The sequence below is a fragment of the Schistocerca cancellata genome, chromosome 9 (assembly GCF_023864275.1).
Source record: "Schistocerca cancellata isolate TAMUIC-IGC-003103 chromosome 9, iqSchCanc2.1, whole genome shotgun sequence".
NCBI lineage: Eukaryota > Metazoa > Arthropoda > Insecta > Orthoptera > Acrididae > Schistocerca > Schistocerca cancellata.
Genome location: NC_064634.1, coordinates 363,145,601 through 363,164,678, shown reverse-complemented (window position 1 = coordinate 363,164,678; position 19,078 = coordinate 363,145,601). Strand labels below are relative to the sequence as shown.

The following is a 19,078-nucleotide window of genomic DNA, read 5'->3' as shown; positions in this document are numbered from 1 at the left end:
CGACGCCTGCGCAATGATCCAACTAAGACTACTATGCAACAAAATACGCCAACCAAATAACACACCAGCTATTGCTAAATGGGAAGCCCAGCCATAAATCCAAAACACCAAAAGCACAAAGAACTGAGCAAGAGGAGAATAACAGCTTTACATTCCCATTCACGATGGATGAATTACAAATGGCTATTAAACAGAGCAAAACGATAAGTGATTTGGCTTGGAAGATGAACGAACTGAGCAAATTAATCACTTTGGATTAGCAACATAGAAATTGCTTCTCTTTGAATTCCAAAGACATGGCAGAAGACCCGAGTAATTGCTATTTTTGGAACTGGTAAAGAAGGTAACAGTCCAAAGAATTTTAGACCAATCGCACTACTGTGTCACCTTTACAAACTGCTACAGAGAATGATTTTAAACCGTTTCTTATGTTATTGATCCCTTGCTTATGCCTCGGGAAGCTGGATTCCGCCATGGTACTCGTGGACTTGAGAACAGCGTACGACGCCGTCAGCTACCAGTTACTATTAAACAAGGTCTGCAACCTCTTCAGCGATTTCAGCCTCACCAGGCTCATCGCACATGTTCTGCAGAACCGAAGAGTCTTCGTTAATCTCGAATAACAGCTTAGCCGATGGAAGCTGCGGAAAAATGGCCTTCCCCAGGAAAGTTTGTTGGCTCCAGTTCTGTTCAATATATATACTAACGACTAACCCATAGTCCACAATTGCAGGAGTTTGTCGTATTCTGATGATATCGCTCTGGCAACTCAAAGCACAAACTTCGGTTCAATAGAAATCACTCTAAAGAGCGTTCTTGAAGAGCTATCAAAATACTGCAGAATAAACCAGCTTAAACCAAACCCATCAAAGACACAATTGTGTACTTCCCATCTGAGAAATAGGGGAATCACAGGCAAGTTAAAGATAGAATAGTTAGGCGTTAAACTGGAACATTGTGACGCTTCAAAATACCTAAGAATAACACTTGACAGATCTATAACGTTCAAAAAACACTTCATGAATTACAGATCAAGAGTCTCCACCAGGAAGTCAAGCTGAAACCATCGGAAGTTCTACAATGGCACTATGCTGCTCCGTTGCACAGTATGCCTGTCCTGCTTGGTATAAGTCAACACAGACCAAACACGTGGATATTGACCTAAACGACGCATGCAGAACTATGACAGGTTGCCTTGAAGTCAACACCAGTCGAATGGATCTACCACCTTGCAGGAATTCCACCACCTCATGTTCGAGGAGAAATAGCAGCAGACATGGAAAGAACGAAACCGGAGCAGGAAAAGACGCATCCCATGCACGAGCAACAGCCCTGCACACAACGACTAAGACCAAGGAAAAGTTTCCTCAGAACATCGAAGCAACTAACAACCACTGATGAAGCCAGGCTGCAACTATGGAGGGCTGAGATATCACACACTCCTGCTTGGAAAAGATTTTCGGTATATTTACCCCCTAGTCATGATGACAATTGGCCAGTCTGGAATTCCATGAAAAGACTGAGATCAGGAGTTGGTAGATCACGTGATAACCTGGCAAAATGGGGATACATTGAATAAAACTAAACCCATGTGACTGTGTGAAAGAACAGACTGTTCAGTATGTGCTTCAGTGTCGACTGTGCCCAGCCACTTGCACAGAAGATGACCTACACCAGGCAACAGAAATTTAGTACAAGTGAGCAAATTTGGTGGAAAACTATATAAATTCTGTTGATCTGTGTTTTATATATGTTTCTGACACGAGAATAGTAACCGCAATATGCTGTGACCAAAATAATTTGGAGACGCTGTTAGTTGTTTAGAAGTACAAGGCTTTTTCTTGATTAGCCTCTTAGCTTCCACATCTCCTTTAAAAAAATTTAAATTATGATTTGATTATTTTTTGGATGTCGCTGTATTCGCCACACGTGACGGATGCTTCGTTATAGTCTTGGCCGACACAACTGCTTACGTCTAGTTCCTTTCATTCTACGTACGCAGTCAATTGATGCTCGTATCCTAACGCAGAATTATCTTTGAAATAAGTGATCTACGTATTTTTACGTCATAATGATTTCAAAAACAATGTTTTATTTTTTTAACGTTGTGAAATCAGTGGACAGAGTGCTTGATTGTGCTGTATGTATTTTCCGTATATCCTCATAGAGTAAACAACATACCGCGACAGGACGCAGCTCTCAACAATACATGGGTCACTGCGGCGACCGGCGCCGTTGCTTAGTAACAGTCTGAGACAAGGCGACTGGTGAGCAGCACGAGTGTGTCTTTTCTAAGTCAGTAAAAGTGTTTAGAAAATCGCGAAATGCAGTAGAAGGGCGGAGCGTCGATAGCAGTCAGAAGGTAAGCCAACGACCATTTCAGTTTCGCCAGTCTGTAGTCTGTCAAATCCTAAACAAGAGTCGAATCGTCTGCGTCTTTCTGCGGGCGCGTATCATAAATTCTGACAGGCATGTGTGTTTAATGAATATGGGATCTTCGACGCTGAAGTTACAGTCAGGGCAATCTGATTCTCCAAACAAGTCATCCAAACTGTTTATCAGGGTTTATCTGAAGCAGTTTGTGGTCAATTCTACTGCCTAATTTCACTAGTCGGCTTTGGGCAATGACGTCATTCCTAAGGCAGAAATAGCAGCGAAAGCAACTGATCATATTCGTAAACAAACGAGTGGAGCCTACCATAGAATTACAAACACAGTTCACGTGATTAAATACTTAGCCACAAATTATACCAACAAGAATTAAAGGTAACGAAAATAAACAATAACAGAAAAAGAGAAGTATACATGACTGAAATCAATTATTGTCGTAATTTATGCGAGTAAGAAAAGCACAGAGAACCTTTAAATCCAGTACAGTATAGCGAGCGCATGGTGAAGTCGTAATGTTATGAATCAGTGTTAAATTTTAATTCTAATTGTTAAATATAACGGGACGAGTACACAAGTATCGAAAATTGATAAAAAGTAGGGTCTAACAAATACTGGAACCGGTAACTGAAACTGACCTGTATGGGTTAATTCAGCTTACAGATTCCAGCCATTCCACGATTCGTTATTTAGATCGTTTAAACAAATGTGTGCACTAAAGTGTTACAGGATTTACACGTATGGTATTACTATCTTCATTACTATGAAAAAGAGAAATATTTGGAAGCTGTACCTACATTATTCGTTTTTCGTAGTAGTTCTGAGATCAATAAGACATGTAGAAATCCTACAAAAACAGAGCCCACAGATTTACTCCAAAAATGTCCAAAATTATTAACCATCCATATGGAAGGTCAGTTCTAGTTACTGATTCAAATTTTTGTTCTACATCACAGTAGTTTTAGAGAGCAATTACAAATGTAGTATTGGTATTACGTTTCAGTATATACAGCTACAAAAATAATTTACATATAAGTTATGGAGCGGTTGGAATCTGTAACTGAAATGTATCTACATAGGTTAATTCTAGTTATCGATTCCAATATTACCTATTTTTTGTTGATATTCGTTTGTCATGCACTGGCTTTTCTTTTAGGATTTAGTGTGTCGATTTCTCCATATTTTATGCTACTGTTTCGTATTTGTTGTCATTTATTTAATTTTCCCGTTGTTCGGATACATTTTAGTTTCTCCCCTCCCAAACCCCCCACTTTTCTGTCCTCCTCCCGTTACATTCAATAATTAATGTAATATTAACGTTATTTTATAACAGCATGAAACCACCATGCGCTTTACTGTAATGAAATTTAAAGGTACTCTGTGCTTTTCTAGTCGCGTAAGTTACGAGAATACTTCTCACCAGACATGATTTGTTTTTAATTGTTGTTGTTAATTTTCGTTATCTTCAGCTCGTTTCAATACAATTCGTGACCATGTAAACAACTGCGTGAATGTGATTGTAATTTTATCTTATGGTACATTCGTTTGTTTACGAGTATGATCCGTTGCTTTCATAGATTGCCTATACGTAGCGTCTTTGCTTTAGATATGACGTCATTGGTCAAAGCCGACGAGTGGAATCGGACACTAGAATTTATTCGCAGTATGTGTTGTAGTGGCAAGAATTTTATAATTCTTGTAATCACAGTATAACCCAAACACTAAAAAATAGACGTTCTTCTGCGAAATTTCAGTGCTAAATGATCGCTGTAGTAGCTCGTATAGACGCTGTACAACAAGCCGAGTGTGTTGCCAAGGTGTCTACAAACACACGTTTTTCATATAAATTCACATCCATAATCCATATAATAATTTTTTATCATTTTTCAAAGGGTTATAGGCGAACTTCAAACATTAAGTTGTCTTTTTGTCAGTAAACTAATTTGGCTTATAAACCGTGGAAGAACGTTGAAAATTTAGTGGACTGATAAGGTAAGGAATGAGGAGGTCCTCTGCACAATAGGTGAGGAAAGGGATGTATGGGAAACACTGACAAGAAGAAAGGACATGGTGATAGGACGCGGTTAAGACATGAGGGAATACCTTCTGTTGTACTAGCTGGGGCTGTAGGGAATAAGAACTGTGGAGGAAGACAAAGGTTGGTATACATCCACCAAATAATCGAGTTGCAAGAGCTACTCTGAGATGAAACGGTTGGCACAGGGGAGGAATTCGTGGTGGGTCGCGTCAAACCAGTCACAAGATTAATGATGCAAAAAGAAATCATAGGCATCCTATAAACGGAATTAAATGCAGTTTCAAATAGTTGTTTATGCTTGCCTGAATTGAATAACGTGGGTCAGCTTTCGGCTCTGTGTCGGTGAAGTTCGTATCATCAATCCCAGTACGCGCACCGACGTTTTTTGGGGTTTCTTGTCACTGATACGAAATGAATTAGTATAAGTCGCCGGAATTCTATTCGCTGATATGTTGTTTCTTTTCGCTGACAGCTTTGGCGATCAAGCCTGACGCTGTAGTCGTCATTGTTTAATACTGTGTCTCATTTCGGTGATAAGTAATTCGTAGCAGACTATCATCTGTACATCACTCCTTTCGCTGTTGTGGATCTCCTAATTTGACACAAGAAGTATTAATCGTTTACTCTAAGAAAACTCTCTGAGCAGTGGCTCACGGGCGTATAGCTGTTACTATAAACCGCTACGGTCACAGGTTCGAATCCTGCTTCGGGCATGGATGTGTGTGATGTTCTTAAGTTAGTTAGGTTAAAGTAATTCTATGTTCTAGAGGACTGATGACCTCAGATTTTAAGTCCCATCGTGCTCAGAGCCATTTAAACCATTTTTGTTACTATAAATTCGTAAGTCTATGTATTTCTTCAGCCTGATACTCACTTGTTTCCGATCGATATCAGTCTTAGCTTTCAATACTATGAGCATAGAACATCTTCATTAAACGTATCAATAAATTTAATCCACATCAAATTCAGCTGTTATTGGTTTTTTCGACGTAAGATAACTGCAATTAATTAAAGAGCATTTTACACCGGACGCCTTTCGCTTTTATTTATGAAGCATCTTCTGTGATAAATAAAAAAAAAAAGAGCAAAACCTGTCTGGTGTAAAATACTCCTCAATTCATTGCAGTAAGCTTAGGACGGAAAAATCGATAATAACTGATTATAACAGCTGCTCCGAAAGATGAACATCCAAATAAAAGTATCATTTGAATCTGAATTAAATTAACTTACATAGACGCACGGGGCACAGCGTCATCTGCTGACTAAGGCTGACTAAATTATTCGCATTTCTGATGTAATTTCCAAAACCAACGTTAATACAGGCGAAGATTTTACTTGACTGATCGATTTTAGTAAGTTTTCGATTTTTCCCTTCCATTTTAATTTTTCCTTTTTCCTCTTCGTTTCTTTCTTGGGGCTGCTCAGCCTCGGGGACCTGGTGGAATGCTCCGGTTACAACAGCCTGATTAAGTTTTCATCTACATCTATACACATGCTGTGCCCGCCACCGTACGGTGCATGGCGGAGGGTACCATGCACCACTACTAGCCCTTTCCTTTCCTGTTCCACTCGCAATATAGCGATGGAAGAACGACTGCATAAAAACCTCTGCACACGCCCTAATTCCTCGCATTTTATCTTCGTGGTCCTCAGGCGAAATTTGCGTTGGCCGCAATAGAATCGTTGTGCAGTCAGCCTCAAAATCCAATTATCTTAATTCCCGCGATAGTTCTTGCGGCATCGTCAAAGATTGCGGAGCACACACGGAAGTCGGTAACGCGAATTGTTATCACAAACTTTAGCGAGGGCTAGCTCCAGTCCGCAAAAACCAATGGGAAGGACTACAGAAGACACGCCCTCCTTGTCAGTGTAGCAGCGCCGTCGTACTGAGCTCAATATAGTGCCGACCATGCAAGAGCTCTGCTCCAGTACGAGACCTCAACTGCAACTATGACCATCGTAGTGTAGGACCAACGAGTACTTAAAGTTTCTGATGAAATGTACCGTTGTAAATGTCGGACATCATACTTCAAGAGTAGAGTTTGGTACTTAGTGCATCACACGATGTTTTCATAAACAATGACAAAAAAAATGGTTCAAATGGCTCTAAGCACTATGGGACTTAGCATCTGAGGTCACCAGTCCCCTAGGCTTAGAACTACTTAAACCTAACTAACATAAGGACAACACACACATCCATGCCCGAGGCTGGATTCGAACCTACCACCGTAGCAGCAGCGCGGTTCCGGACTGTAGCGCCTAGAACCGCTCGGCCACAACGACCCGCAAACAATGACAGTTGTAAATTAGCCAGCAGTCTTGTGGCAACATGTGCGTCAACGTTAAGTATATCTTTTATTCATTTATGTAGTAACGTGGACTAATACACACATAAAAAAGTTCTGCATCACCTCGGTTCCGAGATCAACATAAACATCATTTTCGCCCTTTTTATTGCTCATGAAAACCACGTAAGGCATGTTGTACCATCATACAGCGAGACCTTAAGAGGTGGTTGTCGAGACTGCTGTACACACCGGTACCTCTAATACCCAGTAGCAGGTCTTCTTGCATTGATGCATGCCTGTATTCGTTGTGGCATACCATCCACGAGTCCATCAAGGCACTGGTGGTCCAGATTGTCCCACTCCTCAAAGGCGATTCGGCGTAGACCCCTCAGAGTGCTTGGTGAGTCATGTCGCCCATAAACAGCCCTTTTCAATATATCCCACGCATTTTCGATAGGGTTCACGTCTGGGGAACATGCTGGCACTTTACTCGTTATCCTCAAGAAAGTCATTGACAAGATGTGCACGATGGGAGCGCGGATTGTCGTCCATGAAGACGAATGTCTCGCCATTATGCTGCCGATATGGTTGTACTATCGCTCGGAGGATGGTATTCACGTATCGTACAGCCGTTACGGCGCCTTCCAAGACCACCAGTAGCGTACACCGGCCACACATAAAGGCATCCCAAAACAGCAGGGAACCTCCACCTTGCTGCAGTCGCTGGACAGTGTATCTAAGGCGTTCAGTCTGACCGAGTTGCCTCCAAACACGTCTCCGACGATTGCCGGGTTGAAGGCATATGCGACACTCGTCGGTGAAGAGAACATGATGCCAATCCTGAGCGGTCCATTCAGCATGTTGTTGGCCCATCTGTACCGCGCTGCATGGTGTCGTCGTTGCAAAGATAGACCTCGCCATGGACGTCGGGAGTGAAGTTGCGCATCATGCAGCCTATTGCGTACAGTTTGAGTCGTTGGGTTCCTCCGAGTCATAATCCGTAGGTAGCGGTCATGCACTTCAGTAGTAGTCCTTGGGCGGCCTGAGCAAGGCATGTCATCGACAGTTCCTGTCTCTGTGTATCTCCTCCATATGCAACCAACATCTCTGTGGTTCACTCTGAGACACCTGGACACTTCCCTTGTTGAGAGCCCTTCCTAGCTCAAAGTAACAATGCGGACGCGATCGAACCGCGGTATTGACAGTCTAGGCATGGCTGAACTACAGACAACACGAGCCGTGTACCTCCTTCCTGGTGGAATGACTGGAACTGATCGGCTGTCGGACCCCCTCCGTCTAATAGGCGCTGGTCATGCATGGTTATTTACATCTTTGGGCGGGTTTAGTCACATCCCTGAACAGTCAAAGGGAGTGATATCCACAGTCACTGTCTATCTTCAGGAGTTCTGGCAACCGGGGTAATGCAAAACTTTTTTTGATGTGTGTATTTCATGTGTTATAGTTTGGAGAGCCTTTTACCAGAGCATTCAAAATAGTGACACACTTACTTTGTGTAGAGGAGTCGCATCCGTCGTAGAGGCGTGAAGCTCGTGGACCACAGCATGGACGTTCTGTGAAAGAAGAGGAGTAGTGGATTGTATCAGATTGACTTCAATTCACGAGAAAACGATGTCAGAGAGAGATATAAAAACACACACTGCCTGACAAAAAGAAGTAAATAAAAAAATCATAAAAAATAAAATAAAAAGCATCCAGAAGACAAGGTCGGATTTCAATGGTATGTCCTACACATGCACAACATCGATAAGTACGTAAATGCTTACAGTTGCAGTTCTCTGTAATAGGTAGAACGGCCTCTAGAGTGCTTTATTTCGGTAACAAACTTTCAATAGCCAAGATCGCATGAATCCGTGTTTATTTTGGAAAATCTGTTTTGACAGATATAACTGTCGGTTGTGTTCAAAATATTTTTGATACAAAATGTGCTTATTGTAAGAACCTCATACCATTTTGTCATTTCGGTGGGTAACACATGACACGTTATACAAAATACCACTCCGTCTACAGGCCACAAGTGGCCCATGGTACCGTCCGACCGCCGTGTCATCCTCAGAAGAGGATGCAGATAGGAGGGGCGTGGGGTCAGCACACCGCTCTCCCGGTCGTTATGATGGTTTGTTGACCGAAGCCGCTACTATTCGGTCGAGTAGCTGCTCACTTGGCATCACGAGGCTGAGTGCACCCCGAAAAATGGCAACAGCGCATGGTGGCCTGGATGGTCACCCATCCAAGTGCCGACCACGCCCGACAGCACTTAACTGCGGTGATCTCACGGGAACCGGTGTATCCACTGCGGCAAGGCCGTTGCCCACGTTATACAAACGTTTGTGACAAATAAATTATTTACAATTAAAAAGCACCTTTTGCACATGGCCATGTTCACGTATGTAGCGCTCACAGGTTGTTGTTACTTTTTAAAAAATCACAATATGCAGTAAAATGCATTTGTAAATCGGTTTACATTTGCGTGACATGTTCTATACATTGAAGATCCACGTTGCACGCAGAGCTGAACAGATGTACAAATGTGCATTTTATTGTGTGTTGTGATTTTTAATAATTAACAACGATCTGTGAGTGCTAAGTATATGGACATGGCCGTGTGCACAAGGTAATTTTTGATTGGAAATCTTTTCTTTCTCACATACCTTGGTATAATGTGCCATATTTTATCCACCATAATGACAATACGGCATGAGGTTTTTACAATGAACACTTCTTTTAAAAAATGTTTTGAAGACCAGAAGATGACTGTTATGTCCAAACCGGTTGTCAAAACTAAAGATCAATTTATGCGATTTTGGCTATTCAAGGACTTTTTTTTTTTCTTTACAGAGTAAAACTGATATCTCCTACTAATCGCGCAACACGAAACACATATGGAGGTTTGGGTTTGGCTGTGAGTCGTGTGCGGATAGCCAGATGGTAAGGTGACCGCTCGCGATAAGCGGAAAATCCGGGTTCGAGTCCCGGTCTGGCACAAATTTTCATTGTCATTCCATTATACAGCTGATGGTAGTCAAATGGTTCAAATGGCCCTGAGCACTATGGGACTTAACTTCTGAGCTCATCATTCCCCTAGAACTTAGAACTACTTAAACCTAACTAACCTAAGGACATCACACACGTCCATGCCCGAGGCAGGATTCTAACCTGCGACCATAGCAGCCGCGTGGCTGATGGTAGTCCTTATTCGCAACTACGTATTCATATATTGTGTTTAAGAGTCAGGCGGCAGGCTACTTTGATGTTGGGATCCAAAAGCTGATGCCGCGATTTGACAAACGTTAAACTGTTCATGGTAACTATGCTGAAAAGTAAAAACAAGTGTGCATATTATAATTTGTGACACAATTTATGTTCATAAAGAAAGCTTCCATTACAAAATGGTTCTTACTTTAAAAATGTCCCTCATAATAGCAAGAATAAAAAAAAGCACTCCGTCTTCAGGCCCATCGAGACCATCCGACCGCCGTGTCATCCTCAGAGGAGGATGCGGATAGTAGGGGCGTGTGGACAGCACACCGCTCTCCCAGTCGTTATGATGGTTTTCTGGAGCGGAGCCGCTACTATTCGGTCGAGTAGCTCCTCAGTTGAGATCACGAGGCTGAGTGCACCCCGAAAAATGGCAACAGCGCATGGCGGCCTGGATGGTCACCCATCCAAGTGCCGGCCACACCCGACAGCGCTTAACTTCGGGGATCTGACGGGAACCGGTGTATCCACTGCGGCAAGGCCGTTGCCCTTAGGAAGAATTAACCAGTCAACAAACTGTGCACCTCTTGTGCAGCTGTATTATGTGACATGCCTGTACCCCCTACCAGTCAACATTCTACACAGTGACATTAAGTTTTTCTCCTTGATTACATGTGCATACATCCTAAATAATACATAATGAAATAGCAAGAAATAGCTGTAATGGGAGGGGGGGGGAGAAAGAAGATCTTTACATAAAAATAGGAAATCCGAAAGTATCACATGTCACTTACCCAAGCGTCCTTCTGCAATATCTGCACATGGTAATTGATCTCCTGGATAGGAAGTTAACATATAAGGTAGATCAAAAACCAAATTAAAATTTAGAAAGTAATTGTACTAAAAATCGATTATGCAACAGTAGAATCACCACTGTATTTTGGCTGCTAATTAAGTTCAATCAAAAAACATCAAATAGTCAACTGAAGCTGTGTTCTAAGCCAGCTGGTTTGGACTCTGTCTTTCAAACGAGAGGTAAGGAGAATCCTCGTTCAGTCAATTAAGTTCCTCATTTGTTGAAATCAAACACTAATTAGTCTCTCTATTGAGTGAATATCACAATACTGCATATGTACACTTCGTTCATTTTTAGTAACTAAACCACTGCATGACATTGGAAGAATGTCAATGCACTTCAAAGCTCATTTATCGATTAGCTAGTTTGTGCCAGATTCTTGTCAACACAATTTTTTTTAATCAATCAGAAGCTATCTACTACGCCGCATCTGACAGTATGACTCCACATTTTCTGCAGCACAACCTCATTAAAAAAGCATATTCTTGAAGCAGAATTTAATTCTAGGTCTCCTGTTTAAATAATGTTCAAGATTCAAATTTCAAATGCTGTAATTTTATTCCACTTTTTATAAATGTATAGTCTAAGGTCCAACTATTAATATTTATTAGTTTACAGGATATACTGGTAAGGCAGTTTGCAGAAAAGCATGATCCTATTCTAGTGATCAACTGCCTCATTATTTCATATGGACTGATTTATCAACGGAATAGCAAGGAATAAATTAATGACTGGGAAAAACTAAGACAAAATCCTACATAGCCGGCCGGTGTGGCCTTGCGGTTCTAGGCGCTTCAGTCTGGAACCGCGCGACCGCTACGGTCGCAGGTTTGAATCCTGCCCTGGGCATGGATGTGTGTGATGTCCTTAGATTAGTTAGGTTTAAGTAGTTCTAAGTTCTAGGGGACTGATGACCACAGATGTTAAGTCCCATAGTGCTCAGAGCCATTTGAACCATTTTTTGAATCCTACATATATATCCCACTTGCAGCCCGCCACGGCTAAGCACGGGTAATCATTATCTACTGCTGCACAACTTGTTCATAATAAGAGGTGATATACTTAAACCTTTCTCGTGAATCAATCTATTTATTAGTGAAAACCGTATCAAATCTCTTCATTAGATTAGCCGTCACATGCAGACAAAAAACGCACCAGATGACTGTGATTTATATAAGGAGCGATCAAAAAGTTCGAAGGCTGTACAGTGCAGAATCGGTACGCCAATCAGACAAAAAAGCCGTGAGCATTGAGGCAACGCACCAGGTTGAATTCACCCATTTGGAAAAACACCGTGTCCTGCTTCCTGAAGAAGTACGAAACTGCCCGCTGCACATCGTCGTCCGGCAGGAATCGTCGATTCTTCAAGCTCTTCTTTAAGGGACCGAATGCGTGAAAATCGTACAGGGCGAGATCAAGGCTATAGGACGGGTGCTCGTTGGCGTAACTTCTGCGTTTCGACATTTGCGATATGGGGACGTGCGTTATGATGTAGAAGGAGCACCCCTCGTCGCAATTTTCCGCAACATTGGTTTTGGACAGACATACTGCCCCGTATACATTCTCCGTTCTCCGATTGATGGCTACCAGTGTTTGATCTTCGGTAGCCAAGAAAGGAATAACAGCACATTAGTTCTGTTTGGACGCATCAAGTAATAACGTCGCCATAGTTCACGTTTCCACATTTATTGCACGCACCTCGGGAAACACGAATGCCACACTAATCCATTACCTACATGTCGGTGCTTACATACCCGCATCGGAGTCGTGCCATATTGCATATATGCTGCACCTACCCCCTCAGTCGGTAAGTTTCTGATCGCCCCTTAAATTTCATTACCACGTATCGTAATACGCTATTGGCCATTAAAATTGCTACACCACGAAGATGATGCGCTACAGACGCGAAATTTAACCGACAGGAAGAAGATGCTGTGATATGCAAATGATTAGCTTTTCACAGCATTCATACAAGGTTGGCGCCAGTGGTGACACCTACAACGTGCTGACATGAGGAAATTTTCCAACCGATTTCTCATACACATACCGGCGTTGCCTGGTGAAATGCTGTTGCGATGCCTCGTGTAAGGAAGAGAAATGCGTACCATCACGTTTCCGACTTTGATAAAGGTCGGATTGTAGCATATCGCGACGGCGGTTTATTGTATCGTGACATTGCTGCTCGCGTTGGTCGAGATTCAATGACTGTTACCAGAATATGGAATCTGTCGGTTCAGGAGGGTAATACGGAACGCCGTGCTGGATCGCAACGGCCTCATATCACTAGCAGTCGAGATGACAGGCATCTTATCCGCATGGCTGTAACGGATCGTGCAGCCATGTCTTGATCCCTGAGTCAACAAATGGGGACGTTTGCAGTACAACAACCATCTGCACGAACAGCTCGACAACGTGGGCAGCAGTATAGACTATCAGCTCGGAGACCATGGCTGCGGTTACCCTTGACGCTGCATCACAGACAAGAGCGCCTGCGATCGTGTACTCAACGACGAACCTGGGTGCACGAATGGCAAAACGTCATTTTTTCGGATGAATCCAGGTTCTGTTTACAGCATCATGATGCTCGCATCCGTGTTTGGCGACATCGTGGTGCACGCACATTGGAAGCGTGTATTCGTCATCGCCATACTGGCGTATCACGGGCTTCATGGTATGGGGTGCCGTTGGTTACACGTCTCAGTCACATCTTGTTCGCACTGATGGCACTTTGAACAGTGGACGTTACATTTCAGATGTGTTACGACGCGTGATTCTACCCTTCATTCGATCCCTGCGAAATCCTAAATTTCAGCAGGATAATGCACGACCGCATGTTGCATGTCCTGTACGGGCCTTTCTGGATACAGAAAATGTTCGACTGCTGCCCTGGCCAGCACATTCTCCAGATCTCTCACCAACTGAAAACGTCTGGTCAATGGTGGCCGAGCAACTGGCTCGTCACAATACGCCAGTCACCACTGTTGATGAACTGTGGTATCGTGTTGAAGCTGCATGGGCAGCTGTACCTGTACACGTCATCCAAGCTCTGTTTGACTCAATGCCCAGGCGTATCAAGGCCGTTATTACGGCCAGAGGTGGTTGCTCTGGGTACTGATTTCTCAGGATCTATGCACCCAAATTTGCATGAAAATGTAACCACATGTCAGTTCTAGTATAATATATTTGTCAAATGAATACCCGTTTATCATCTGCATTTCTTCTTGGTGTAGCAATTTTAATGGCCAGTAGTGTATCTGTCGTTTCGACGTTCGTGCGATGATTGAAAGGAGGAATCGTGTTACGGTCTTTACATTTGTAAAGCCGGCCTCTGTGGCCGAGCGGTTCTAGGCGCTTCAGTCCGGAACCGCGCTGCTGCTACGGTCGCAAGTTCGAATCCTGCCTCGGGCATGGATGTGTGTGATGTCCTTAGATTAGTTAGGTTTCAGTACTTATAAGTCTAGGGGACTGATGACCTCAGGTGTTTCGTCCCATAGTGCTTAGAGCTATTTGAACCATTTTTTTACGTTGGTAAACGTTATTTTTCCCGACAAGCATGAGATTAATCTGACTGTGACGTCATTTAGGTAGACGTGACTTCAAAACCTACAATGGCAACAGCAAAGTTCTAGACAGCACTGAAGCAGCCCTGCAACGGGTCAGTATGGGCTATACACATTAACTTGCCAATCTTCAACTGTCTGGAATACGCAGTAAACTGAAGCGGACATAGGATATACAGACTTGCGAAACTCCACTATACGTTTTGTATTGATGATTGTTCAGATTTGTCGACCCGGCCCACGCTTAACTATTGTGCCTTGTTCTGAAATTTATCACCAGTCGGTATTGTAGCGACAGCTTTTATCGACCATAATTCCTTTATCGTCGCAGTGCTTACGAAAGCAACAAAAGCTATTAGGAAATGTCAGATAGCGTCTATGTCTGACACATCAGGTACACAATTGCTAATTCTCTACATGTTGCACAACTGACGACACTGTATATATAATGCATCCTCTCTAGGATGTATATATCCTACAGTGCTAAGCCCGCCCAACCATTCTGATTTAGTTAAAATGTTTCATTTTTATTTTCCAAAATAATCACATTTGTCTTTACAGGAGACTCGTAGGGATCATCTCAAATTTTTGAAAAAAAGAAAATTCATTTAATGGGAGGAAGAACTCTCCATCGCCGCTCGTGTGGCCATGTGAAACCTGAAAGCTGGGCACAGCAGGGACCCTGGGGCCGTCAATGCCTCCGGCCGGCCGGAGTGCCCGAGCGGTTCTAGGCGCTACAATCTGGAACCCGGCGACCGCAACGGTCGCAGGTTCGAATCCTTCCTCGGGCATGGATGTGTGTGATGTCGTTAGGTTAGTTAGGTTTAAGTAGTTCTAAGTTCTAGGGGACTGATGATCTCAGAAGTAGAGTCCCATAGTGCTCAGAGCCATTTTAACCGTAAATGCCTCCAGCGCCAAGATGATGAAGCTCCCTGGAGCCAGACGTGACTGCTGCCGACTGAATCTACCCTCCTTTTGGTCAAAAGTACCTTGCTAACCACCTAAATACAAACGCATAAATCATAGGTCGGCACTTGAATTCTGGGTGTTCACTTTACTATAAAATGAGAGGTTAACTTCATTGGAAATAGGCAACGAGAGGCTGCATTCCAGCATGTTATCTGGGGAGATCATTTTTCTTTCACAGTCACCATTTGATACAAAAGTTATTAATAGAGACTTGAGGCAAGCGGGGGATGTGCCGGCTACCAATTGCGTAACGCACCCTCTGGTTGGTTGAGCCTGTCATGAGACGAAGATTCGAAAAAGGACTAGTTAGTCGAGAGGAACAGACGTGAATTGATATTAAGTCAGATTTTATTGATGTGCTTCACTGGCGAAGTATGCCACATCCACATTATGACGTTCTTGGAAAATGAACATCTCCTCTATAAAAATCAACATGGATTCTGTAAACAGAGATGCTACGAAATTCAGCTCGCTCTGTTCCTCCAAGAGATCCACAGCGCAGTGGACATCGGCGCTCAGGTAGATGCCGTGCTCCTTGATTTCAGTAAGGCATTTGGCACCGTCCCGCATTCCCAATTAATGAAAAAAAAAGGTCTTACTGAGCAGACCTGCAATTGGGTTCAAGACTTTCTTGCAGATAGAACTCAACACGTCGCTCTTTACGGAACTTAGTCGACAGATGTAAAAGTAATATTCGGAGTACCACAGTGAAGTGTGATGATAGGACCGTTGCTGTTCACAATATACACAAATGATCTAGTAGAAAGCGGCGGATGCTCTTTAAGGCTATTCGCAGACGATGTAGTTGTTTATACCAAAGTAGCAACGCCAGAAAATAGTAAGAATTTGCATAACGATCTGCAGAGAATTGATAAATGGTACAGACTCTGGCAGTTGACCCTGAACGTAAATAAATGTAACATATTGCGCATACATAGTAAAAGAAATCCACTACAGTACAGCTACACTATTGATGACAAACAGCTGGAGACGGCGTCCGCCGTAAAGTATCTAGGCCCAACTATCCAGAGCGACCTTAAGTGGAATGGCCATATAAAACAAATGGTGGGAAAAGCAGACACAAGACTCAGATTCATCGGAAGAAATGTAGCTCATCCGCGAAAGAAGTGGCTTATAAGGCGCTTGTTCGCCCGTCTCTTGAGTACTGTTCATCTATCTGGGATCCATATAATGTAGGACAGATAGAGGAAGTAGAGAAGATCCAACGAAGAGCGGCGCGTTTCGTCACGGGATCGTTTAACTGGCGGGAGAGCGTTACTGAGATGCTATACAAGCTCCACTGGCAGACGTTACAAGGGAGGCGTTGTGCATCACGGAGAGATTTACTATTGAAATTTCGGGACAGCACATTTCGGGAGGAGTCAGACAACATATTGCTTCCCCCCACATACATATCGCGTATTGACCACGAGGAGAAAATTCGAGTAAGCGCAGTGCCTATGCTAGGCTTACCGACAATCATTCTTCCCACACACTATTCGCGAGTGGAACAGCGATGGAGGGATCAAATAGCGGTACCGAAAGTACCCTTCGCCACACACCACTAGGTGGCTTGCAGAGTGTGATGTACACTCCTGGAAATTGAAATAAGAACACCGTGAATTCATTGTCCCAGGAAGGGGAAACTTTATTGACACATTCCTGGGGTCAGATACATCACATGATTACACTGACAGAACCACAGGCACATAGACACAGGCAACAGAGCATGCACAATGTCGGCACTAGTACAGTGTATATCCACCTTTCGCAGCAATGCAGGCTGCTATTCTCCCATGGAGACGATCGTAGAGATGCTGGATGTAGTCCTGTGGAACGGCTTGCCATGCCATTTCCACCTGGCGCCTCAGTTGGACCAGCGTTCGTGCTGGACGTGTAGACCGCGTGAGACGACGCTTCATCCAGTCCCAAACATGCTCAATGGGGGACAGATCCGGAGATCTTGCTGGCCAGGGTAGTTGACTTACACCTTCTAGAGCACGTTGGGTGGCACGGGATACATGCGGACGTGCATTGTCCTGTTGGAACAGCAAGTTCCCTTGCCGGTCTAGGAATGGTAGAACGATGGGTTCGATGACGGTTTGGATGTACCGTGCACTATTCAGTGTCCCCTCGACGATCACCAGTGGTGTACGGCCAGTGTAGGAGATCGCTCCCCACACCATGATGCCGGGTGTTGGCCCTGTGTGCCTCGGTCGTATGCAGTCCTGATTGTGGCGCTCACCTGCACGGCGCCAAACACGCATACGACCATCATTGGCACCGAGGCAGAAGCGACTCTCATCGCTGAAGACGACACGTCTCCATTCGTCCCTCCATTCACGCCTGTCGCGACACCACTGGAGGCGGGCTGCACGATGTTGGGGCGTGAGCGGAAGACGGCCTAACGGTGTGCGGGACCGTAGCCCAGCTTCATGGAGACGGTTGCGAATGGTCCTCGCCGATACCCCAGGAGCAACAGTGTCCCTAATTTGCTGGGAAGTGGCGGTGCGGTCCCCTACGGCACTGCGTAGGATCCTACGGTCTTGGCGTGCATCCGTGCGTCGCTGCGGTCCGGTCCCAGGTCGACGGGCACGTGCACCTTCCGCCGACCACTGGCGACAACATCGATGTACTGTGGAGACCTCACGCCCCACGTGTTGAGCAATTCGGCGGTACGTCCACCCGGCCTCCCGCATGCCCACTATACGCCCTCGCTCAAAGTCCGTCAACTGCACATACGGTTCACGTCCACGCTGTCGCGGCATGCTACCAGTGTTAAAGACTGCGATGGAGCTCCGTATGCCACGGCAAACTGGCTGACACTGACGGCGGCGGTGCACAAATGCTGCGCAGCTAGCGCCATTCGAAGGCCAACACCGCGGTTCCTGGTGTGTCCGCTGTGCCGTGCGTGTGATCATTGCTTGTACAGCCCTCTCGCAGTGTCTGGAGCAAGTATGGTGGGCCTGGCACACCGGTGTCAATGTGTTCTTTTTTCCATTTCCAGGAGTGTAGATGCAGATGTAGATCCAACAGTTTGTTCGACCAGCGTTGTGTCTTCCCATCAACCATCAGATCGTGGCATAGTTAGAAAGGGAATAGCCTAGCATAGGCATTGCGCTTCTTGACTGCTCTTCAGTGGCTTTCTTTGTTCAGCGATTAACATTGTAGTTGACATATGCGTCTTGAGTGAGTATAGACCGATGCCTCTTCTTTAGTCTTTTTCTTCTTGTTGTTTATACCGGCTTCTTGAGATCTCTTGTGAAGAGATACAACAAGTTCCGTAGTGGTGTAGGACATTCATTGGAGTTACACAACAGTTAATAATTTGGCTTTTGAAACTGCCGATTTATTGACATTTATGGAAAGAAAAACACTCTCATGCTGTCAGCAAACTTCGTGTAATACTTTGTGTGTGTAGTGGCCGTTACTACGTCGCAAATCATTCTAATGAATTAATTAAGCTGCTTTACAGTGTTGCTAGGCAACGTAATCAACAAGGTGATACGTGTTTCAGTTAAAACTGGACCTCGATATTTTGCATAAATTTTCGGTTCAATTTTTGTCAAAATCAGCACTTGTCTCAAAATTAATTTCCAACTTCGTGCATTAAGTCCAAACGCATTTGCAACTATTGTACTCGATTTACTGGACAGCTCGATCACGCACTGGCGTGTAACGTATTTCAAATCGAGCACGCGGGTTTCAGTTTTCCCTAATGGGCTAAACGACTCTTTATTAATAACGTGATGTGTCTATTTCA

The 19,078-nt window shown here is 44.1% G+C and overlaps 1 protein-coding gene and 2 pseudogenes across 1 annotated transcript in view; 1 reads left to right on the top strand and 2 right to left on the bottom strand.

Annotated features, from left to right (window-relative positions):
• LOC126101417 (cell division control protein 42 homolog) overlaps positions 1-19,078 on the top strand; it is a 316,992-nt gene that overhangs the window by 41,467 nt on the left and 256,447 nt on the right. The gene's annotated exons all lie outside the window — the stretch shown is intronic.
• LOC126102285 (5S ribosomal RNA) lies at positions 8,927-9,044 on the bottom strand (annotated as a pseudogene).
• LOC126102443 (5S ribosomal RNA) lies at positions 10,362-10,479 on the bottom strand (annotated as a pseudogene).